Genomic DNA, 27,189 nt, shown 5'->3' with positions numbered 1-27,189 from the left:
CACACACACACACACACACACACACACAATGGAATATATATATATATACACACACAATGGAATATATATATATATATATATATATATATATATATACACACACACACACACACACACACACACACACACACAATGGAATGGAATAGAGAACAAACTGATGGTTACCAGAGGGGAGGTGGGTGGGGAATGGGTTAAATAGGTGATGGGGATTAAGGAGTTCACTTGTTGTGATGAGCACCAGGTGATGTATAAAACTGTTGACTTTCTATATGGTATACCTGAAACTAATATTACACTGTATGCTAACTCACTGGAGTTTAAATAAAAACTTAAAAAATAAATAAAACCTTTAAATGATCTCCCAAAGCAAGTTAGAAGCCAGTCTTTACGATGGTTTACAAGACACTAGAGCTACACTGCCCACATGTGGCTACTGAGCACTTGAAATATGTCTGGGCAAAATTGAAATATGCTGTATATATAAATTATACACTGAACTTCAAAGACTTAGAATGAAAAAATGTAATTTTAAAGACTTAAAAAGTAAAACACTTTGTTAATACTTTTACATTGATTACAACTGAAAATTTTATTTTGCATGTTTTGGAGTAAATAAAATATAACATTAATTGTATCTGCTTACTTTTTATTTTTACTTAAAAATGTTTTAATTTAAGTATAATTAACATACAGCTTGGGGTGTACAATATAATGATTCAACAATTCTGTACATTACTCAGTGCTCATCATGATAAATATACTTGTAATCCACTTCACTTATTTCACCCATTTATCTGCTTATTTTTATATTTTTATCATACGTACTAAAAAATAAAAACTTACATATATGGTTCATATTATTTTTTTCTCTGGAAATCACTGTACTAGAAGGTCTGGTGACAGTTGCTTCTCTGACCCTACCCCCTAATTCCTGCCTCATCTCTGGCTGAGCTGGGACCACACTGGCTTCCTTGTTCTTCATTCATTCCTTGTGTCAGGTTCACACTTGCCGAAGAATAATATCAAACTTTATGTGCCTTAAAGCTGGTAAATGGTGGGCCAATCAGGTAGCAAATTTTTGTGAACAATATATAGTCTTCTAGACACTGAAATTTTATAGTAAACATTATAGTTATATGTTCTCTGTACCCAAGGAGCCTGCATTCTAGTTGGGATATGTTATAATGCTTATAAAATGCAAATTTTAGAATCTTCATTCACTCAATATAATAATTGATTAAATATCTGAAACTTAGCAAACTACTGGAAAAACAATGTAGAGTGTTTGCTTTGTAAAATATTGCCAAAGAAGTGAAGATGATTATTAAGATAGATTCAACAAAAATCTCTTTCTCTCTCTCTCTCAATCATACAAAACTATTACCCAGGTTTTATTTTCTCTGTAGAGCTTCTCTTTACCTAAAATTATTGTTTGATATTGTTAAATTGTATATTCCATTATTCTGCAACTAAATGTAGGGTTGATTCTAGTTTATCATAGCACATGGTAAGCACCCATTACATATTTATTAAATGCACATATTAATTAAATGTCAAATATATTGCAATAATCATTGTAATTCAAAGGAAAATTAGTATCCTAAGTGAAAGCGGAATTTGACTCTTTTGAAAGAGCAAATAAATATTGTGAATTTTAACAATTATGTCTTTGCTTAATTTTTTAAGTTATTCTCAACTCTAAAACAAATGGATGATTAAGAAGTAACTATTATGAAAATACTTACAATAAAGAGAGAAAAATGATAGCTAAAAACAGTTGAATGCTAATACATTATAACATATTACATTTATTACATATAATAAATCTTTTACATAATATAGATTCTTAAAAGCTTCTTATAAATCAAATGTAATCATAATATACATCAATTATAATTAAACAATAGCAATAATCTGTGCCTCAGATAAACCTCACTGGCTACGATACTGCCACTGTACAAAGCTGTATAATTAAACAACAAAACTCATTATATAAAGGGATATTTTTGGTGAAGCTTTATATAAGATAAAGATTTTTATATATACATTTTCATGCTTAGCTTTTAATGATAATCAGGTTTTAATTGCATAGACTTAACATAATAACTGCTTTATAATGGCATTTTTGACACTAATTTTATCATTAACAAACCTATTTTTTTTAATGTTTATTTATCTTGGGGAGAGAGAGAAAGAGAGAGAGTGAGTGCGAGCGAGGGAGGGGCAGAGAGAGAGGGAGACACAGAATCTAAAGCAGGCTCCAGGCTCTAAGCTGTCAGCACAGAGCCCAACAGGGGCTCAAAATCACAGACTGTGAGGTCATGACCTGAGCCGCATTTGGATGCTCACCCAACTGAGTCATTCAGGCACCCCTACAAACCTATTTTTACCTGAAATTAACAGCACCTACAAATATATAATTTCATTCAAAATAATCTCACTTTGGGAGCCAAATAATAAAATGGATAGAGATGTATCATGAAAGTGAACACACAGTAGAAAAAAATAAGTACTTTGTAAGGTCCTTACAATTATTTTAAACAACAGCTCGTTATTTCAATCCTTCCTATCTCCTCAATCAAAATATGCTAAAAATCATGTCAATAAGAATAATATTAAGAATGCAACATAATTGCCTGGGTGGCTTAGTTGGTTAAGCATCCGACTTCTGCTCAGGTCATGATCTCACTGTTTGTGAGTTCAAGCCTCCCGTCAGGCTCTGTGCTGACAGCTCAGAGCCTGGAGCCTGCCTCGGTTTCTGTGTCTCCCTCTCTCTCTCTCACTCTGTCCCTTCCCACTCATGCTCGCTCTCTCTCTCTCTCTCAAAAATAAACATTTAAAGAAATTAAAAAAAGAAAGAATGCCTTGGAACATATTTGAGGTAAACAGGCATCCAAAAAGATATGTTTACTATGGAACAGGAAAATGATTATTGTGTTAACTTTCCAAAATGATTTAGAAATTTTTTTTCTTAAATTTTGAAGCATCTAGTGTCATCTAGGGGTTCTTGGATACCTTTTGGAATTTATACTACTACAAACAATCTAACAATATGCTTTATCTTTTTAGTAATTCAAATTATTATACTTAATCAAATACTTTGAACCATCACTGCTGATTCTTATTCTAAAAGAAAAATAATTACGCATTTATTTTCTTAAGAATGTCACTAACCAGCAAATAAGGCTTGTACACATTGCTTTGAGATTTTTAATAATTATATGAATGTCAAGCAATGAAATAGCCAGTGATTAAATTGAAAGGGCAAATTGCAGGGACTCCTAAATCATTTTATCTTTCACAAGGACACACAGTGTAAGACCTTGAATTTTATTTTTCACAGCTCATTAAGACATATATAAATTTCCCATTAGGACATCAATAGTAATAATTGCTTACAGATTTAAAGTATATTAGCTCCAAGCATATCTTTGTCTGTATGTTAATAGTGCATTTCCATAAAAAAGTGTTTTAAATATCTGAACTTCCTGCTGATTGAGTAATATTACATTAGTAATAATAGCTGATAACACATGACTTAAAACATGTAAACAGTTCAACAGTTTATATCTTTTAAAAGGTAACTGTGAAGCCATTTCCTTGAGGTAAGCACTGTCATTAAGTTTCTTACATTTCTAGAATTCTTTATGTAACATAAATACTATGTGCACAGCATTTGCACACACACTACATATCCTTTTTAAATAAACATAAATAAGAATATTTATATGTACTTTATTTACCTTGTTTTTCTCAATTATTATATCTTGAAAGGTTTTCTTTATTAACACACAGAAAATTGCTGCAATAGAGTTTTAACAGTTTAGTAGTATTTTAATATAGGGATGTCCTAACATTCATTTAACCACTACTCTGAAGATGAATACTACTTTTTCGAGGTAAAATAATTTAGGGTCCTAAATGGCATTTTGAAAATATAAATATAATCAAAGTCAAAAAAATCAAATCTCACATATATTTCCATCTTCAAAAATCTACTCACTGTTAACATTCTAATTTTATAATCTTATTATATTTGTACAGTATAGGAACAGTTAGCATGAACTTCTGAGATTATGCATGGCTTATTAAAATCAATTCATTTTCATTTACTTTGTTTTACCCAATAATGCACTCCTTGAGAGATCCTATCTTATTTATTATTTTACCTCTAGGCTTTAGGAAAAAAAGTTCAAAAATAATTTAAAAATACATTTATTTTAAATAGCTAAGAGTTCATTTAATGTTAGATTCTTGTTATGTTATTTTTCTAGGAAGATATTAAAATATTTAAACACTCTTCTGAAAGGCAAAATTTCATATGTTTTTAGCATAGATTTACTAGAATGTGATTATTTTCCCTTTAAATCAGTCCCTAATTTCATTTGTTTTGGAGTTGCTCCCTCAACCAGGTTGTAAATTTCAGGATGGAAATAATGTTTCATTAACTCTTCTCTTTCCCACACTGTTTGACAGAATTCAGACATATGTAAATTCAGGCATATGTAAAACTACAATGTATTGTTTGCATTATATTATATATAATGTAAATTTCAGGACTACTGTGCAAAAGCTACAGTATCATTTAGTGTTTACCAGTTGTAGTTGAAACATGTTTGAATAACCTCTTTAAAATTCAGAAGGATATGGTCTCACCAATTATAATCCAAGTGTACGGAAGGGATTCTACCATATACTACACTTTTATTTAATATGTATCCTGAAAAATAACAAAACTAGTACTTTCGGCAAATAGATGAATTGTGGTTGATGTTGAACTGACATTAATGTGTAAATGAGGATAGCTAAGAAGGGGAAAAAGGGTAAAGGATATGTACAAAAGGCAATACTAAAAGAGAATCAGAATGGCCAACAAACACATGAAAAAGGTTGAATATCACTAATAATCAAGAATGAATGCAATTTCAAAGAGTAATGGGATCTACCATTTTTAATAATTAAGATAACACTAGGCAAATAATTTTGACTCTATCCCTTACTAGCTATGTACAAGTTATTCAATGTTTATTTGCCTTTATTTTTACACCTTTATTTTTTTAATGTTTATTTATTTATTTTTGAGAGAAAGAGAGGGAGAGAGCAGGGGAGGACCAGAGAGAGAGGAAGACAGAATCCCAAGCAGGCTCCATGATGTCAGTGGAGAGCCCCACACCACTCGATCTTACGAAGGGTAAGATCATGACCTGAGACAAGATCAAGAGCTGGATGCTTAACCAACTGAGCCACCCACGTGCTCTCATTTTCTCACTTTTAAATTCAGAATAATAACAGTATCCACCTAATAAAATTGCTAAGTAAATTAAATAAAACATCTAAAAGAAAGTCTGAGGACAGTAGCAGGAGGTTAACAAAAAGAATAATAATAATGAACATTTAATAAATAAGTGAATGTTGAGTCAAGAGAAATTTTTATGTACTTGCATGTGAAAAAAATTGGCAATACTGAAGTAGAAATTGTCCAAACGTGTAAGTATTCGTATCGCAGTAATACGTATACCTATACAAAATTAGAAACAATGCAAATGTTGGTATATACGTACAATAGAAGATAACACAATAGTTAAAATGAATAAATAAAGTAAATAAATCAAAAGAATCAAATTTTAGCTCTCCTTTCCTATAGGAAACATTGTAGGTGAACAGAATACTTGATGAAATGTTAAGTATTCAGTGAATACATGAAGAAAGAGTATGCTAATTAGAATTTCACTGTTTTGTGACCTTTAATGAAACAATGGATTTAGGCAGTGGCTTCTAACATCACAGAGAAGACAGTATGTTCCTTCTGATGTAAGCACACACCACCAACTGTGATAGAGTCTCGCCAAAAAAAAAAAAAAAAAAAAAAAAAAAAAAAATCAAACGTGAATCTTACTACTAAGTTAAAGGAAATAAAGGGAAGATAACATTTTGACATTAGCACTCTCCAGACCTTGGGAAACTGAAGGCAAATGAACAGGCTTCTCCAACAAACACCAAAGGAAGGAGAGAGACAGAGAAAGAGAGAGATAGAAACTGATTTTAGATCTACATTGACTAAATGATACTTAGGAGATATCTTTACTTGGACTCTGGTTAGAAAAAAAGTTTTAAATGAAAAAGAAAGGAAGACATGTGGGAAATGTGAGTACTGACTAATGAAAATAAAGAAATGGGAGTGGCGGGGGGCACGCCTGGCTGGCTTCATGGGTGTAGCGGGTGACTCTTGATTTCAGGGTTGTAAGTTCCCGCCACAGGCTGGGTGTACAGATTACTTAAAAATAAAAGTTAAAAAAAAAAAAAAAGAAATGGTTTTTGAAAAAAAAAATTTTTTTTTAAGCTTTATTTATTTTTGAGAGAGAGAGACAGAGCATGAGTGGGGGAGGAGCAGAGAGAGGGAGACACATAATCGGAAGCAGGCTCCAGGATCCCAGTGGTCAGCAAAGAGCTCACCATGGGGCTCCAACCCAAGAACCATGTGATCATGACCTGAGCCAAAGTCGGATGCCTAACAGACTGAGCCACCCAGATGCCCCAAGAAATGTGTCTTTTTTTAAAGCACATTAATATTTTATTTTTTACCATCTTCATTTTTAATAGTTCAACTTTTAATAAGCCAAAATGGTATTCTACCTGGGATTTTTTCATAATCATATGTGGAAAGAAGTTTGCATATGGTTAAAACAAACTGTCTAAGTGTTGAAAACTGCTGGAACTACAGGAGGGTAAATTAAAACCGTACCATTTATTTTTTAACATATTTAGAATTGCCATAATTTTAATATATATTAATTCATACATAAGATAAAATACATAATATTTTACCATTTTCAAATGGCAGTTTGATTTTTCATCAATATATAATATGATTATTTTTGAGCACCTATTAGAAACAAGGAAAGTTGGCTAATCAGGCTTACATTAACATGTCACTCCTCGTCCTTACCAAATAAAGGTGTTACTATGTCTTTGTGAGTTCAAACCTAAATAACTCTAAGTACGATCTTGCTCATCTTCTCTTTGCTCAAGTAACAAGAGTAGTATAGTTATATATGCCAGAATGAAATTGTATTAGATAAATAATTGCAACTCACAATAAAAATAATAAATTTTACTTACAGATTACATTTATTTACATACTAAAATATAGTTCAGACTGAGTAAGACTGCCTTTTGCCATGTGAAAACCAAAAAAAAAATATTTGGAAAAAATATTTTATTGTTTTTAAGACATCTTACATGTTTTACTTCTAGGAATCAATCTATAAGCAATTACATTTTCATGTCTGTCACCAATGAGTGGTGCCAGTTACCAGCTGACCGACACTAGTCATTTGGAAAACAAAATCCATCTCCAATTTGATTGTCAGTTCAAAACTTCTAGAAAAAAATAATGAAATATCATTGAAATATTAATGTTAATAATTAATACTAATGACCATGTTTTTACATGTTTGTACCTCTGTTTTCTAGGGTTTTTTTCATTCCAACTAAATAAGGAGGTAACAACTCAAGCAACACAAATATAAGCTGTTTTTTTATCAACAAAAAAGGAAATTACAACTCAAATATATCTTGTTAAATTACTTTTTGTTTTATTTTTATCTCCATCTTTATTCATGAGTTGGAAAAGCTTTAAAACCTTTCCCACAGAACAAACTGTTTGTTTAAAGGTACAGCTCTCTACAGAGATCATGTTTTTCTTACTAAATTAATTGTCATCCTTCTTTTCCATTCATTTAATATTAATCCTGATTATTATATCATCAAAGCTCATGGAGAATAGAAAATTCTTATTAACTCAAAGGAAATGCCTTGAAAATATTCAGAAGAGACAATGTTACACATCTAGTAGCTGCAAAACTGCAAACTAATGGTAACATTTTTTAATAAAAATAAATATTCCCATTCACCATCAACAATAAAGAGATAACACTGTTAATAATAAGAGTTAGGAGATCATTAGTTGTGAGGCTAGGGATAAAAGAAAAAAAATACTTTGTAGAGGAAATGTTTTATAGCGAGTCTATTAGAACAGAAGTTGTACCACGAAGCGTTTTTTTTTTTCTTTTTTGATACAGCAGAGACATTAGCATGTTTTACATCATGAAAAAAAAAAAAAAAAGTAGAAAATATAGATTTCACATTAACATGGACCACACTCAAGTGAACAATTGTGCAGCTTCTGTGATGCTCCATAGTTTCTGCCCTTTTCCTTCCCTTTCCAACTTGCCTATTTATTGGAGAGGAACACGGCCAAGTTCAATTCATCACCGCTACACACAGCTTCCCTGCAATGCTGCCACTGGCACCCACTCCCTCCATCTGGCCTTAGTCTGAGCATGGTTTCCTCTACAACTGTTGCCAGTCTGTTGCCATAGCAGCAGCTAAGAGGGCGATGGTGGGATGGGAAAAGAAGGAAAGCACGCTCCATATCCATGCCCCTTATGGAGATTTTGAAATGGTTCCAAAGTCCCACTGAAAATGTGACAGAAAAAAAGAAGAAGAAGAATAAACAGTCTTATAAAAGATATCCACAATAGAGAAACACCTTTTTTTCTTTTCCCAAAAGGGAAATAAACGTGTATTACGGAGAAACAGTTCAACCTGCAAACTGAGAATTAAGCAACATGCTCACATGGTTGGAAAGGAAAGGAACCAGTGGATTATATGACGAAGGAGGGTGTTTAGGCCTTTATTAGTGGAAGGGTAGAAAAACAAACACTTTTCCAAAAGCAAACGTGTTATAGCTCAATGTTTGGAACTCCTTTTTAAAGTAAAAGCTATGCACTGACTCCTAAAATTCTACATCGATATTTGAATGAATATAAAGTAAGCATTGTCTAGCTACTATATTGTAATTCCAGGTTAAAAGTCATCATTACCAGTATTTAATTTCTGATTTTAAAATGATATATGGTACACCTGCATATATTTCCAGAAAAATAAATCTTACTGGAATTTCACTAAAACTTATTTTAATTTTATATATGGATTCTGAGTATAATCAAAGGGATATACAAACTTATATGCAGAAAAGCAACATAACATAAACCAAGCACTAAAAATTAAAGGGAAGATAGAAATGAACTAATTCTAATCTTAGCTTTTAAAAAGCTTACTGTGAAAGGGTTTTGCAAGTAGGACTATTACTGACTCTTAAAGTTCATATGACAATTACTGAGTTGGAAATATGTCTTAAAAGGTCATCGTATCTTTTTCCTATGTCCAAGTAGGAGTACAGGAAAAATCTCAGACAAAGGCTGCTGTGTACTACTTTTGAAAGTAGTTCTACACAGAAAGTCAGACTGTGCCATTTGTCTTACAATCCAAATTATTCTCCATGCTCATAGTTTTCATCTTTTTGTAATGTAAATAACAGAAGATCAATGGCCAACTTTTCCTCAAATATTCAGCATTACCTCTGTTCCTGGGATCAAACATTGTGCATTGTGTTTCTGGGAAAAAGTTAGGAAAAGAGGAAGATAAGGGGCATGTGGTACTAATAATCATAGCACTGAAGTGCTTCAAAACACAAGGTGGCCTCGATGACATGTTCAAGCATTCTCATTAAAGGTCAGGCTTTCTTATATAAAATATCTATGACTTAATATTTGTCATTAATGTAACTTTACGAGATGATAGGTAAATGTGAGACATTCAGAGGATAGGAGTGAGCTCTACTGCAGCAATAATTCAAGAAACTAATAGATAAAATCAGAAAGCCCATCCTCAAGGCCAAGGATTTTGCCTCCAGTCTGAAGCCTTTCAAAAGCCAAAACAGCTATGCTGGTGAACAAATGGTTCTTATCATCATCTCATTTGCTATAACTTTATCCAAGTTCAGTGTACTTTTAAAAAATGCCACTATTATATTTTGAAAACCCTGTACATATTTGCTAAGTGTCCACCCTGCCCAAAGCACCCAGATTAACAATAAAAAAAAAAAGACATTTTCCTTACTTTCAAGGTCTTAAAACATGATCAACATAGGACGTGCTTCTTCTCTGAGCCTTATAAATTATTACTATTAGTGCCAGTATTTAACATGTCTTCAGCATAGTGTCATCTCCTGCTAAATTGATCTTTTCCAATTTTAACTATGTGGGCACCTCTACCCAAATAAGAACAGTGAGACTATCACACAATAAATGTAATATCCTAGAGGTGAAAGTAACCCAAGAAATGTGGTTGTTCAGGGAAGTGAGACACATTTAGTCTATTTGGATAGAGTACATCACATGTATACTAAACTTAAAAATTCAGCTGTACATGCTCATCATCTGGGGAAGAGAGATAAAGAACAACATGAAATGGATGGAAGGAAGGAAGGAAGGAAGGAAGGAAGGAAGGAAGGAAGGAAGGAAGGGAGGGAGGAAAGAAAGAAGGGATGGAGGAAGGGAGGGAGGAAAAAGGGGAGGAAAGAAGACAGGCTGGTAAGAACAGAGGGAGGGAGCCAGGGAGGGAGGGAGACAGCCAGGGACGGAGGGAGGGGGCGGGAGAAAGGAAGAAAGACAGACAGAAAGCATTTCAGCAGTTCAGAAGATTCCAGTCATTGCCGCACCTCAGGCCTACATGCTGCAGTGTGAGCATGAACTGCATTTGCAAATGTTCAGGCTCTCCCTTCTCAGTTTATATGTGTCTCTTCCAGTAAGAACATCTCAGTGGGCAAACTGTGTTCTGTTTAAAGACAGGACTTCTTTCTCTCGTAAAGCCCCCAGATGCACTTGTGCTCAACTAAAATAAAGTGATATATTGGAACTCAAGCATGAAAACTGGTTTTGTTAAAGCTATTGACAGCTATTATCTATGCTGCTGTTCTGAAGGATTTTCAGGTTTGTTCACTATATTAAGACACAATTTGGAATCTAAAAAAGATGATCCTTGCAACTCATCCTATTTGTGGACAGTAATTATTCAGACCTCAACATGCCCTGGTTCAAAACACCCTCCAGGCCATACAGGATTTTGATTCTAGAATCATCATGCAAACTCCTGATCATTACTTGAACCCTGAAAAGAAAAAGGAAGGGAGTCCTCTAGATACTATAGTAGATGCTAATATTGTCTTCTTCCAAATAGAATATCACACATTTTTGTAAATTAATAGAGTTGAATTATACCAACGTCTCGCATCTGCCAGAATTTTGGTAGGTAATAATTCTTGAATGAAAATATACAACCAATTTTTAGGACCTGTGATCTACTAGATAAATGATATGACTCAACATTGAGTTTGAAGGCTCACAGCACATGCTCCAGGAGCACAGATGAAGGAGCGACTAAGACTGCCTACAAAAGTTGAGGAAGATTTCCCTGGAGAGATAATGCTTCAGCTGAATCTTAACAAACAAGTAAGAGATTTCGTGAAGACTATAGAAATTGAAGGGCATCTCAAGTAGAGGCATGTTTTCAAACATAAGAGTTGAACTGTGTGCTCAGGAAATTTCCTATTATATGACTAGAATATAACCTCAAAAGGGCGGAGATGCTTTTTAATTTATTTTTAAATTTTCTCCTAGCTCACGAGGGGTATTTAATAAATATTTATTTAATTAGATGTAAGTAGCTGAAATACATAATCTGAAGTGAGAGGCTGTGGGCAACAGATCAAGATGTATTCAAAATTCTTATCATAAAAAGATGTTATACCAAATATAATTCACATTAGGTTTGAATGTCGGAGACAGGAAAACTCCAAATAACAAAGGATTGAAAGAGAACATTTTAAGGGCAGGCACCTGGGTGGCTCAGTCAGGTAGGCATCCAACTCTTGATTTCAGCTCAGGTCACGATCTCATGGTTCGTGATTTTAAGCCCCACGTTGGGCTCTGTGCTGACATGTGGAGCCCGCTTGTGATTTTCTCTCTTCCTCTCTCTCTGTCCCACCCCACAAAAGAAAATAATATTTTATGTCTCTCTCTTTTAAGTGTTAGCATCTCAGACCTTGCAACATGACCACATGAACAACAGGGACCCAATTCTTTCTTACCATGTTGTCGTACTTAACATGGCTGTTCTATCTCCCACCATAACCACATTCCAGTCAGGCAAAAGAAGAAGGGGCAGAAGGATGATACAATTTCTTTCAAAGACCAAAAGAATACTTAAAGATATCAGTTTCATCACATCTTCAATAACTGTCACAAGGCCAAATCTAACTACAAAAGGGCTTAGAAATGGAAGATTTATTGCTGATTTCCAGATCCAGTTAGTACTTCAGGGTCCTATTAAAGGAACATAATGGAAAATAAATACTGGGGGACAATTAATCTCTGCAACCCAGTTTAATGCAGTCTGGATTTATACAGGTAATTTGTTTTAAGAAGTTACTTAATTTGATGAGAAACTTTTGAGTTTACTTTACAAAAGTTAAAAACACTCCCAAAGCCTTGATCTTTGTTTCTAATGCCATTTTCTATGAGCTCCCAATGGCCAAAAGTGGGGCAATTTAAGTAACAAAATAAATAATATAGTATTGGATTATGATCCAAAGTATAAAATAAATATCCATGAGTCCTCAATAATAAAAATGAATGGTTGAATCAATAAATGAATGCCAGAGAAGAGAAAAATCTCCTTTGCAGAAGAATTCCAAGTAATTTATGTTGATACACCCCCCTAAAGAAGAAAGAGCATAACTTCCCACTCCGTAAGTGTAGGCTGCAGAGAGTGACTTCCTTTTAAAGAGGACAGTATGGGAAAAGAGAAAAGAAGAAACTTGATACTGAAAAATCTCCAAACACCACCTCAGTCAAGTAATCAAAGTAAATACCATGAGAGAGAAGTCATATTCAGGCATGTACCCTTGACGTGATTGAGCCAGCAGAGAATGGCACTATACCTCTATGGTCATCTTTACAAAAATTCATAGCCCTTGTCCAGCCATGAGAAAAATACCAGATAAACCCTAACTGAAAAACTGTTGTCCTCAAAACTGTCACTAAAAATGAGGAAATTCTAAGAAGATGTCACAGTCCAAAGGAGCCTCAGGAGACATGAGGACTTAATATAGTGTGGATTTTGGATGGGATCCTGGAACAGAAAAAGAACATTAAATAAAGAAACTAAGCAAATCTGAATAATGGTATGGACTTCAGTCAATAATGTATCAGTATTGGTTCATTAGTATGACAAATATACTATAGCATATAAAATGTTATTAAGTGAGGACACTGGGTATGGGATGAACGGAAACCCTCTGTATTACCTTTGCAACATTTCTGCAAATATAAAGCTATAAAATTGAGGTTAGTTAAAAGGTTATAATATTGAGTTTAACAAGTTATCAAAAAAGAAGCCAAATTTAATTTGTGGCCTGTAAAGTTAAGGATAAGATTCTCCATTCTTACACATCCTTAAAGCCTGTAAGTGTGTGAGCAATTAGCTGGTTTTCCTAGATTGATTCCCTATTTCTTCACTCTCTATTTACAAAACCCTATTTTATCTTTTGCACTGGCTATAGACAAACACATTTCATCATATATAATTTGTTTTATATATTCTATTGGTTAAAGTCTTTCTTTTTTCCTAACAAATGTTATTTGCTAGGATCTCTTTAGTGTTTTCTGAAGATTCAATGACCATGTATTCTGGAATATGATATAGTTAATGCAGTCTAAAGCTCTAGAAAAATGTTGAACAGCACATGTGTTAGATGTCACACATATTTTCCCAGTTTACACTTAAAGATCTAATTTCAGGCTAAAATATTAGAAAGCTAGCTCCATATGGCTAGTTTCCAGACCCAACTAGATATTAATATATTAGTGTAATACAATGAGATCATTTTATTGATATTTATCTATACAGTAATTTACTTAAAATGTAAAGCTGTACAATCTATTTTTTTTCTATAACTCTTAACAATTCTTAAGCCATGTCCATACATGTTCTTACTTTTTAAATTGAATTGGCTCTCTAAAAAATAATACTCTAGAGAACAAAAGCTCTAGCACTTAATTCCACAGTAGTTATTGTCACATCCATGGAGAAGATTTTATAAAACCTATTTTAAATCTTACAAAGGAATTCAGAAGGCTTCAGAGGAACTAGAAAAAAGTAAAAATTGTACCATATTGCAGTAAAGCAAGCTTGATTTACCAAAACACAGACAGCAAATACTGATTGATATGAAAGGTGCACATCCATCTTGTGGCTTTAGATAGAGTGATGTACTATTTAATAGAAAAAAAATTTCTTCATTTATTAATATTTATTTACTATGTCCTAAAGCATAGCACACACTGATATAAAAGATGAATAAAGTACAGCCCCATTTTCCAAAAAAATGTACTGGTATTCAGTGAAATAGAAAAAGGCAAAAATACACTACAGTATAATGAAATGAGAATTACATTTGAGAAATGTCCACAGAGCATTAAGAAAACACAGGGCAAAGTGACAGTATTTGAGACAAATATCTTAGATCTCAACATTATCAGACAACATGAAAACATCCAGAAAGTAACGAGGTTAAATTTATCCTTTTCAGAATTTAACCAAATATATCACCTGTTTCTGTAAGGAGAAGCAGTACTCTTAGAAAACGGTACTTTTTATGATGAAACAAGAAATAAAATTATGACATAAATATTTTGGAAGCCTGGAATGAGAGCTCATAGCAGGGTATACTAAAATTTTAAAAGCAAAGAAGGAGGGGGTGGGAAGGTAAGAAAGAAATATATAAAAACCACATTTCTTACACGATTAAGTTGTAAAATCACAATTATCTCCACCTGCGTTACAGATATTGATACAGATAGAACCATCCAGGTTAGGATAAGCAGTTATATGGGCTCACCATCAATAGACTTCCATAGAATTAGGACCTACATTAAGGTAAATAAGTAAAAATTGGAAACTTGTAAGTTTCTCCGTAATATAACTATTTTTAAAAGGACACAAATTCTCTGAGGCTAACAAAATACCAAAGGACCAGAAGAAAACATCTAGCATACTGATCAACTTCCTTGTTTTTTGTATGTGTGTTTTCTTTTGCTTTTGTTTTTGCTTTTTGCTAGTAAGCTTTCACCTACTCATTGTTCCCTGAGAAGAACAGGTTAGAAGTTTTACTGCACAGAATTGTCAACAGTTAAGAGTATCTTAAGCCCAATAAACAAAATATTAGAACGTGGAATGAGATTTCTCAAAACCTATTCCCCTCGGCTTCTGAGTTAAAAAAAAAAAAAAAGGCTTAACTACTTATATATCTATATATCTGGTGACAACAGCTTTAAAATCTTATGCTATAATTTAACATTCTTAGGAATTGGTGTCCTTTGTTTTAAAAGTCTATCTCAAATACCCTGCCTTGTCTTTCCTTCTATTTCCTTATTATCTCCTTACTATCCCTTATTTGAATCAGGAAATAGCCTCCCAGCCATTCTCTTCACTTCCAGTATTTTTGGTTCATTCAGCACTCTTATTGTATAACCAGAGTGGTCTTATTAAAACACTAATTTGAAGGGTGCCTGGGTGGCTCAGTCAGTTGAGTGTCAGACTCTTGATATCGGCTCAGGTCAAGATCCCAGGGTCATGGGATCCAGCCCCACACTGGGCTCCATGCTAAGTGTGGAGCCTGCTTAAGATTCTCTCTCTCTCCCTGTGCCCCTCTCCCATCACCACTCTCTCAAATAAAAAAATAAAAATAAAAATAAATATAACACCAATTTGATCATATAGTTCAAAAGCTTCAAGGATTATTCTTCAATTAAGAATGAAGACTAGGGGTGCCTAGGTGGCTTAGTCAGTTAAGAATCAGTCTTTGGCTTAGGTTATGATCTCATGGTTCATGAGTTCAAGCCCGGCAACAGGTTCTGTGCAGACAGCTCAGACGGAGCCTGCTTTGATTCTCTGTCTCCCTCTCTCTCTGTCCCTCCCAGGCTTGCACTCTCTCTCTCTCTCAAAAATAAATAAATATTTTTTAAAAAGGAATTAAGACTAAATTTCTTGGTGCACCTGGGTGGCTCAGTTGGTTAAGCATCCAACTCTTGGTTTTGGTTCCAGTCATGATCTCATGGTTCATGAGTTCAAGCCCCACATAGGGCTACACGCTGACAGTGTGTAACCTGCTTGGGATTTTCTCCTTCCCTCTTCCTGCCCCTCCCCCACTCACTTTGTCTCTGTGTCTCTCAAAATAAATAAATAACTGTAAAAAAACAAAAAAAAAAAACTAAATTTCTTGCTGAGTTCAAGACCTAGTGTCAGCTGGTCCAAATTTATTTTTCAAGAACATTTCTCCCTCACAAATTTAATTACTTTTATTAGGACACTACCTTTCCTCAAATTCTTTCCTTCTTGTTAATCTGACCACTTATAATCACCTTTGCCTCATCCCACTACAGTTGCTGAATTTCTCCCCATCTTTCAAAATCCAACTAGGAGGAAACATTTTTAGTTAAGCTTTAAACAGAACACACATTTTGCTGAATGTTTACAGAATTGATTTGGAAACCTATTCACCCTATTCAACTCCTGACAAAAAAAATCCAGCCTCTATTTAAGTACTTCAAACATAATTCATTGTTTCATTGTTAAAGATTTAAAAAAAAATTTTTTTTGTTGAATTGCAGTTTGTCATCTTGAAACTTCCATTCAGTTATCCCGAAAATTCTACTTAAATTGGAGTATTTTTAAACGTTCTTTGTATTACAGTTCACTGGTTCTAAGTTTCCTTATTTACTTTGTGCTTACTCAATGATAGTTTAGGGATAAGAACTATACAACTAGATGTATGCCTAAAAAACCTTATTATGATATATAGACCATATGTGCAGAGTTTTCATTTTAACATATGGAGGACAGAAGGAAAATCATACTTGATGTCAAAACACATGACAACTGTTGCTACTCCACGTTCTGTGAAGTCCATTGTGCTGTATTAGTTTTTTTTTTCCTTATAAAAAAACCTAGTTAGTTGTCCCTAGAACATTCTAGTTATGAGTAATAGGGGCCACTTAGTTGTATGTTGTCAAACTAAGGAATGTCAAGAACTTAGCATATTGGCCTAAAATCATCAGCAGAGTCACTGTTGAAACTGCTGTTATCAGTCAATAATTCATTCAAGGAATACTCCCTGAATATCTGTTGACGTTTTAGAGAAACATGAACAAAATCATTTTGCAAAAAGTACCGTTCAGTTCAAGAAAAGTGTATTAAGCTTCTACTCTATACAAATCACTTGCTTAACTAAAATGATACGCTCTCGTCTTCATGGCTGTTATTGAATAATAGTAATGCCAAGTATGTAAGTTACTATAAAAACTTGGTGTGGTGAATGCATAAAGCACAAAAATATTATCTATTAACAGAGAAAGTGACTCTTTTAATTCATGAATCAGTTATTTTTTTTTAAATATCCCAACCCTTTCCTTATTCTACATTAATATCTGTCACATACACCTTATCCAATGAAACTGTTTACTTTATCATTACACAAACACACAGATCTTTCCCAGGTCTGCCCTTGTGGAAGGTGTCTCCTCACTGGAGTGAACTTCTCTAAATTCCACCTGTTCTTTGCATGTTTATAAACATCTCGCTCAGTATAGCCCTTCCTGGCTGTTTCAACATTGAGCAATTTTTCTCTCCTTAAACTAGGACAGTACTTGTGGTCTGGAAAAAACATTTGGCATTTTATTAAATACAGTGTACCGTACATATTCTAAGAAAAACTGTTCATGGCAAGTAGTACAAGTATCATGAAACTCATTTTTTTAAACAAAGAAGTGCAAAGTGATCTTGTCTTTTGTTTTCTCTTTCTTTTCTAGACCTTTCAGGTACTCTTCTTGAGAAGCAAAACTAAGATGTCTAGAAGTCATAAGTAAACCTCTGATTAGAGTAAGCTGTGTTTTGAATTTGGAAAGTTAGTTTACAGTCATAGAGGTTTTTTTTTTGTTTTTGTTTTTTGAAAGAGAGAGAGGATGCTTGAGTGAGGAAGATGGGGAGAGGGGGAAAGAGAGAGAGAGAGAGAGACAGAGAATCACACCCAGTACAGAGCCTGATGCAGGGCTCGATCCCACAACCCTGGGATTACAACCTGAGCTGAAATCAAGAGTCAGAAGCTCAACTAACTGAGCCATCCAGGCACCCCTATAGTAAGAGATATTTTTTCATAATTTTATAGGAAATTTGTATTTTGGTTTTATAAACTGCTCTAAACTTTGTTAATTCCAGGGTGACTTGCAAAAAGGCCGTGGAATACTACATCTAAGAGTAATATGACTAATAAGCTCAAGCTAATAATGGCTCTGGGGATGTTTATTGCCTTGAGGATTATCGAAGCCCCCCCCAAGATTTTTCATCTTATCACATTAACATTCTATCTTATTAGAGCCAGAGTCCATTATGTGTTTAAAAATTACAATATACAAAGGGCAAAATGGGTGAGGGGGAGTGGGAGATAAGGCTTCTAGTTATGGGAAGAGTAAGTCACATGAATAAAGGGTACAGCATAGGGAATATAGTCAATGGTATCGTAATAGCATTGTATGATGAGACACTTGTGAGCATAGCATACTGTATAGACCTGCCCAATTACTATGTTATACACCTGAAACTAATGTAACATTATGTGTCAACTACACTTCCATAAATAAATACATGGATAAATACATACATAGATAAATAAATACTCCACATCATGAGACATATTATAGATTCATTACTTTATTAAATATCTCATCTAAGCTGTAAAGAAACTTTTTCTTGTGAAGTTTGTCAGGATAATATTTGAGAGAAGCACACAGACTTTAGACACAGCCCTTGCATATTTAACTACTTTCTGAAGAGAATCTTAGGGCCTTGTGGGAAAACTCTGCTAGAAAAAAAAATAACATATATATATATATATATATATATATATATATATATATATGTATGACTGCTTGGAGTTTTTATTGATGTATTTTAAGGCATTTGATTTCACAAACAAGAATAAGCCAAGGCCATAGTTGTATGACCTCAATATAGACTTCTAGATATTGGTGGTTAATAAGAACCTCCTCCATAAGTCAACTATGATAGAATTGGCAAGAATAGCCCTAGCTAAATATAATTTTTATTGCAGGGAAAATGGGGATAACAATTTCCCTGATTATCCCTTTCTTTTTACTTTTCAATTGATAGGTTGATACTAATTTTGGATAAGTTGATTTTATGCATTTCTTCTAATCTCCACCCTACCCCCCCCATCACACTCACACAAACATACATATCTGCATTGTGGAAAATGAAGAGATATTTTTGCCCACACATAGATTACCATACAGTCTCAAAAGTTATTTTATCCTCCATGGCAAAGACTGCATACTCAGCGGGCCCCTTTAAAAGCATAACATGATTTTTGTTGGGTCAGCACATTAACTAGCTAAAAAGCTATGTTTTACATTCAATCTTATAAATAGATGTGTCTATGTGTTGCAAGTCAAAGCGTTGGCATTGAAGTTCCAAGGGGACTGACTCAGATGGTCTGCACCCTATTACCGTCAGCTCTTTATCTTTCCTTTTTGGAAAAAAAAGAAGGCTATCATGGCTTGAGTTCCAGTAAGCATCTTGTAAGCATGAGGACAAAAACACATCCTGGAGATGGGGGCTCAGAAAGCTAAATGGAGATTATCGCATCTCTGATGAAACCAGGCTGTCACCATACCAGCTTCCCAACGTCTATCTTTGGACTTCTCTCAGTGCAAAAAAAAAAAAAAAAGTGCAAAACAAACAAAAAACAATCTTATGCTATTATAATCTGGAGTATTTGGTATATACAGTCCAATGCAATGCCTACTAATACATCTTCCTAGGTACCCCCAGAAATAAGAACCTCAGATAAACTCATCTGAAACCCAAGTAATCAGTTGCAGTTGACGACACTCAACATTTAATTGGCTCATACCTAACAGGCTTATATTGCAAGTTAATTCATCCAGTTGCCCAGAGAGACAGTTTAAAACAAGTTTATCTTAGGGCACCTGGGTGGCTCAGCTGGTTGAGGTCTGACTCCCGATTTTGGCTCAGGTCGTGAAACCAGGGTCATGGATCAAGCCCCCTGTCAGGGTTCCATGCTGAGTGTTGTGCCTGCTTAAGATTCTCTCTCTCCCCTTTATGCTTCTCTCCCTGGCTCATGCTCTGTCTCTTTATAAAATAAAAAAATAATAATAATTAAAAAAGAATAAAACAAGTGTATCTTAAAGGATTTACATCTCTAATGGATATAAACAAGAGTATGTCTTTTCCAATGAGAGACTTTCTGGGTAATTTGTTAACATTTTCTTTGGATAACTAGTACATTTGGTAACGATCCTTTAATTTTTTCAGGACAAATTATTGGAAAAAATTGAGGACTTTACCCATGATGGCAAACATCTGGCACCTCAATCATTTATTTCTCTTTGCATTAAAGAACCTAAATTGTTGTAGGCAAAACCTCCTATCAGTTTGTAAGCATCCCATTGATCCACACCTGCAGAGCAGCTGAAGAGCCATATATGTCTTTAAGCTCATGACCACATCAGACTCCTCACGTTGTTCAAGAAGTCCACACCTGGGCAGAGGCATGGTGTATGGAAGCATGATCACAGAACTGGCAGGATCACACTGGCCACTGGGAAGAGCTTCCGGTGGCACAGGGATAACCAGGGCTCTGAGCAAAATAAAGAGAACTAAGGGTGCCTGGGCTGCTTAGTTGGTTCAGCATCTGACCGGCTCAGTTCATGATCTCGTGGTTCATTAAGTTCAAGCCCCATGTTGGGCTCTGTGCTGACAGCTCGGACACTGGAGCCTGCTTCAGATTCTGTGTCTCCATCTCTCGCTGCCTCTCTGCCTCTCTGCTCACGCTCTGACTCTGTCTCTCTCTCTCTCAAAAATAAACAAACATTAAAAATTTTTGAAAGAAAGAAAGTGGAGGAAACCTAACAAACACACAGCTTGAGAAGGCCAACGAAGTAAGTGCTGTGGCCCTACTGGTGTGAAAAACAGGGGCAAGAAGGAACTTCTGTGGACATTTCCTTTAGATGAAGACAATCAGAACTGCACATGAGGAAAATTTAGAGGAAGAATTCAGTCAGAGGATCATTAATCAGCAAAAAAGCAACCAAAAATTATTTGGTGAGTACTTTGAGCCAAGAAGTGGTTGAAGAAGAGGAAGGGAATCTTGTCATATGAAGAGCAAAAAGTAAATGGAAGGCTCCCAGAAACATGAGTCTCTTCAGTTAAGGAAAATGGACAAGATACTAAGTGACCCTAAAGCAGACATAAGCATTGATGTAAAAATTATATATATCCATATATTGATATTATGCTTATATATAAAATTTATAAAAACAGAATTTTCAGGGAGGGTACTAAGACCATCCCAGTGCCTGAGCAGTAGAACAAAAACAAAGTCACCCAAACCAAGTTATGCTAGGATGCTACTATGAGGAAGGGAGAGAGTCATGGTAATCATATGCAGTATAACAAATTTTATTACAAGGAATTTAATGCCTCCACATGGAAAAACAAAAGACAAAGCCTGGCTCCTGAGGCTGAATGATGCTGAAAGTCAGACTCTGAGTTTTCTCCTTCCAACTCATCAAGATAATGAGAAGACAGACCACTGATCACCCGCACTATGAGAAGATGCTCAGCTAAGACTAAGGGAAGCTGGCCGGTCCTGAAAAAAATGTTTTTTTTCAAAGGAAAATTTGAAAAGTACAGTATATACTGTAAATACATCATACACACACACACACACACACACACACACACACACACACACACATATTCTTCCTTAGAGACTTCTATTTTGTTAGTAGATAGGTTCAAAAACTGGGCCATGATAATTCCTTTTTACACCCTGAGATCTGTAAACATTGGATTTGCAATCTTTTGAAGGCAATCAATGTGAGTTTGTTGTTGTTGTTGTTGTTTTGTCTCTTTGAGGACAAGCAATAAGCCATCTGTGAACTTTCTCCTGATATGTTCTTCCCCCTGGGACAGCAAAAAGAATAGGTGTGGAGTGTGAGATTTTATCACATAGATTTTTTTAAAATTATTTATTCAATAATGGTTTTCATCTCAAATAGGTGATACAGGGCTCAAAATCTCATTATTTACTAAACCTTGTTTTGGAAAATGGAAGAGGAAGAAAGGGACATTTTTATTTTCTGGCTATTATAAATTTGCTTATATCCATTCATTTTTTTTTTTTTCATTTTTATTTATTTTTGGGACAGAGAGAGAGAGAGAGCATGAACGGGGGAGGGGCAGGTAGAGAGGGAGACACAGGATCGGAAACAGGCTCCAGGCTCCCAGCCATCCACCCAGAGCCTGAAGCGGGGCTCGAACTCACGGACCGCGAGATCGTGACCTGGCTGAAGTTGGACGCTTAACCGACTGCGCCACCCAGGCGCCCCTATCCATTCATTTTAAATATATTTCCATTTTTAACATTTTATCTCCTTTGTTAAATAATGAAATAAACTGAACCAGGTGGTTAAAAACATTTCTAAGCAGTTTCTATCTCATAGCCTGGCTTTCTATTAAAACATATATTTTCACCTATAACAGTTAACAATATGGTTATCTGCATCCTTAATACTTGAAAGACTTAAAATCATTGCCACAGAATATAGAAATCATTGTGAGAAAAATAATATTGATGATATAAATATTATGGGAAAAATCATAACATTAAAACTATAGGCAGGGGTGCCTGGGTGGCTCAGTTGGTTGAGTGACTTTGGCTCAGGTCATGATCTAATGGCTTGTGAGTTCAAGGTCCACGTCGGGTTCTGTGCTGACAGCTCAAGAGCCTGAAGCCTGCTTCGGATTCTGTGTCTCCCTCTCTCTCTACCCCTCCCTGCTCATGCTCTCTCTGTCTCAAAAATAAATAAACACTAAAAAAATAAAAACAAAACAAGACAAAACAACTATAGGCAGTTGTGTGTTCTAGGTCCAGTGAATATATACTTAGATTAATCCACTCCGGCAGGGCACCTGATCGACATCACTTTACTTGGCTTGTGTCACTGGAATAGCCTTTACTGAAGATTATTTGGGCATTATACTATCGGCCACAAGAGCGTATGGTGCAATTCCCTTTTTAATTATCTGTAGAAACATACTGAAGGCATTGTTCACGACATGACATGCTCACCTCTTCATGGAGATTCAGTGGAGATTCATATTTGCATCTGGTCTGAGTATTTAGATTATGTGCACATTGCCTAAGTAATTAGTATTTAACACATTTACCCCATGATTCATGTAACTGACCTGCTTTTGCCTTCACATTGTCTGTTGAAAGCACAGAGCCTGTTTTCCAAAACAAATATAATATGTAAACATAAATATAATGCTATGTATCTGCATATTATGGTGTTTCATGTACTTATTACTACATTCATGTTTCTTTCTCTGATCTTACTTTTTAGTTTTAATTTCTTCACCAATGCATGTTTAATATTACATGATGCTTATTTTTGTTAGCTACCTGAAGTCTCTTTTGTGGATAAGACAGGATATGAAAACATTAAACAATAAATATTCATTTATGCATCCATTCATTGAGTATATTTTGAGGACTTACATTATATCAGAACCTGTATAAGGTGCTGACTTTACAATCAAGAATAAACAGATTTAAGGAGCTGCTTTTATAGACGGAAAGACTTAAGCAAATCATAATACGCTGTGATAAGTACTATCATATGTACAATGCCCAGTTAAAGTACAAAGTAGATGGTAATCAATTCCCTTCAGTAGGGAGGTACTGTATTAGTCAAGGTACTGCCAGGAAAAAGGTGCTACATGCAAAGCAGATACGTCCATAAGAGTCTCATAAAGGATTATTTTAAAAGATGGGGAAAGATTTAAGTGAACAGTGAAGAGATGATGTATGTACCTGAGCCTTGCAGCAGCAGGGAGCCCTTTGAACACCTGGAAATTCAGAAAAAAGGAGAGAGAGAGAGAGAGAGAGCGCGCCAGCCTCCTGGAATCTAGAGAAGACATTTGTATGCGAGTACAGAGTTTGCTAAGAAACTGCCAGGAGAAAAAAATGCTTTGACTGTGCTTGCCTCATTCTCTCCACTCATTTTCTGTTGATTCCCACTGGGAAAACGTAATCGGAAGCCAGAGGGCAGTGTGTTAATTTTCCAGGGCTGTATTAAGAAAGTGCCACAAACTGGGTGGCTTGGAACTATGGAAACTTCAGTTCTAGAAGCTAGAGTCCAAAGTCAAGGTGTCGGCAGGGCTGGTTCCTTCTACAGACTCTAAAATCTGCTCCAGGCCTCTCTCCTAGGTTCTCTTAGCCTCACAGGATCCTTAGCTTGTAGAGGACATTCTCTGTTTTTTCATATCATCTTCCCTCTGTGTATGTCCATCTCTGTGTCCAAATTGTCCCTTTTTACAAGGATATCAGTCATACTGGATTAGGGCTCATCTTAATGGCCTCATTTCAACTTGCTTACCTTTGTAATGACCCAATGTCCAAATAAGGTCACAGTCTGTGTACTAGGAGTTAAGGCTTCAACATATTTGGAGGAGACACAATTCCATCCGTTAAAGCAAGGAATCCCATCGATGTGATCTAGATATTAGGTGATTTGTACAGTTTTACTTACTCAGTGTCAGCAAACATAGCCTGGCAGTTTTTAATAATCTTGAATCAACTACATTATTAAAGAAGGGAATTATTATCTCTGGAAAAATAATTTTACAGAGAATTAGAGACTTTTCAATGTAACTAAGGCTCACATGATTTTAAGGACATTCTAGAGTCTAGCTGTTCATGGATGAAATAGCTTTACTCAGTTTAAATTATTCCTAAATTTTAAAAGGCTATAAGTGAAATGACTGAAATTTCATCCAACTTTACTTTTCTATCTTACCTAATAATATAGCAAAAGACTGGACCTTATTCCATTATTTTAAAATACAGAAATTTACTTTCTTAACAGTCTTTGTAATTGGATTCTCCTAAATTATTATGAAAGTCATCTATCCAGAATTAGTTTTGCTTTTATTACTTTCAGCTTCATTTTAGGCCACATATTTAAACTTACTATATAAATAATTAAATATCTGCGACAATTTTAACAGATTATAGAATAATCTTTGGTTAAAATCTCCACTGTCTTAGAAATTAATGTTAGATTTACTCGTTTGAATTAAATCTTGCATTGATTTTCAAACCTGTGCACAATGAGCCATAGTGTGGCCTCAGCAGCGATCTTAAAGTACAAGCATTAATCAGTACTATTCAGAAGAAATGTAATTTGAAAAGATAATTAATTTTGCTTACATTGCCAGCAGTATTACTCAGATTCTTTGACTTAGGAAAAATTCTTAAAATATGAATCTCTTTTCATTAGCAAACTGAAAAGGAAAATTTTCAAACTACAAACACTGATGATCCTAACCTTGATTAAAATTTCTTTTCCCTAATTTAAAAAGAAAACTTATAAAGTTCAATAGTTTTTCATAGTAAATTAAATTTGTAAAAGAAAACTGTCCTTCTCTGCAATGAATATATGTACAAAGAAAAATTGAGCAATATTTTATTTTGCATCTAAGTTAGAGATGAACATCTGACTCAAGTAATTTAATGATGAAGACAAAGATAGGAATGATTCTACATAGCACATAGTCAATATATTAATTCCTATACAAAGTCAATTGCTTCTTTAAATACTATTTTAAATACAGTAAGGATAAATATTAACACAAACAAACAAGTAAATAAATAAAGTGTGTTTAAAAAAATCATTCATAAGTTCCCTAAACCAAAGTCAAAGGCAAATGTGGAATATGATGAGAGAGAGGGTAATTGACTTGCCTGAGGCCACTGAACCAGTCACCTGCACGAGCTAGGGTTTACAGCCCACTCTTGCTCTGCTCTGCCCCTGAAGGCTTTCGATAACATTTAGTCTTGGTCTTATTATTGGCTAACTTTTAGTGAGTCAAGGAATTTACTATAAAATACCAGATTTGAATTCTCAATTTTTGCCAACCATTTCTCCCATTGTTGGGGTCATATGGGCCCTTCCTTTAGACTCAGCCCTGTCTCAATGTCTAGTCTTAAACAGGACTTAAAGCTTACCTTAAACAGGAAGGATAAAAAAGCTTTGGCTAAATTATCAAGAATATAGCAGCAAAAGGACATTATTTACCTGACACAACCCATGGGTCCCCGTTTAGGCAACTGGTTAAGCCTCCATGCTATGGCAAACTTTTCATCCAGATAATCTGTTCTCTTCTAGGTCCTTGACTCCATTTTTCTCTTGCCTTTTCCAAACCCAACCATTCTTTCTGTTTAAAGACTAGACTCCCGTTCCTCTATCTGGGCCTGATGAATCTGGCTTTGCCAACTAGCTCATCTATAGATAAACATTTATTCTTATCCTGTTTTTGGAAAAACTCTCTCTCCTAGACATAACTCTTATTTTCCCATTGCCCCTATCTTTCAGCTACCGTGATCCATCTAATAGACTAGATTTCTTCCCTCCAGGGATGCAGAGCTGGGGATTTTTTGGCAATATCTCACACACTGCCACTCCATACAAACCTTCCTTCCCAATTCCTTATCCTCTTACTGTGGGCCTCGCTTTAGGTTCTGGCCTGTTCTAAGCCAAGCTGTCATGCTCTGGCACATAGGCTTCCAGAATATTATCATATTTAATCCTCTTGCTTTCCAGAAGTACCTGAGTGCTATTTCCCCTAAATTGCAGAAAATGGAAGGAAAGCTAAGTAAAATTATTAAGGGCCAACCTAGGTTTCAGCTCTCTCCCAGAAAATTTCCCTTCTCTACCCTCCCCTCAACCCAAGCACACAGACATTCACATCCTTTTACACATAGACTGAGACAGATACTCTTCCTCAGGGACCAGCAACTTCCTATACATTGTCATTAACTCTTTCCTTGTGTATCTATCTAAATAGAATGTGAGAAGATTGAGGACAGCGATCGTGTCATATTATTTTTTATATCTCAGTTGCATGGCATGTAGTACACATATAATAAATGTTTAGAGGCTTAATATACAGGTAGATTATTCTGGTGTTCTAATCTTATATTTAAATGTAGGCTAAAGCCATGACAATCTTTACCTATATGCCAGCGCATTCTCAAAAATAGCAAACAGAGGGGCGCCTGGGTGGCGCAGTCGGTTAAGCGTCCGACTTCAGCCAGGTCACGATCTCGCGCTCCGTGAG

The 27,189-nt window shown here is 34.9% G+C and overlaps 1 protein-coding gene and 1 pseudogene across 1 annotated transcript in view; both read right to left on the bottom strand.

The window, feature by feature from the left end:
* Positions 1–27,189, bottom strand: part of HCN1 (hyperpolarization activated cyclic nucleotide gated potassium channel 1) — a 390,610-nt gene that overhangs the window by 226,255 nt on the left and 137,166 nt on the right. The gene's annotated exons all lie outside the window — the stretch shown is intronic.
* Positions 1,845–1,965, bottom strand: LOC115526093 (annotated as a pseudogene).

Source organism: Lynx canadensis, chromosome A1 (genome assembly GCF_007474595.2).
Source record: "Lynx canadensis isolate LIC74 chromosome A1, mLynCan4.pri.v2, whole genome shotgun sequence".
NCBI classification, from domain to species: domain Eukaryota; kingdom Metazoa; phylum Chordata; class Mammalia; order Carnivora; family Felidae; genus Lynx; species Lynx canadensis.
Note: the sequence above shows the minus strand (reverse complement) of the source record. Positions and strands in the feature narration are given on the sequence as shown.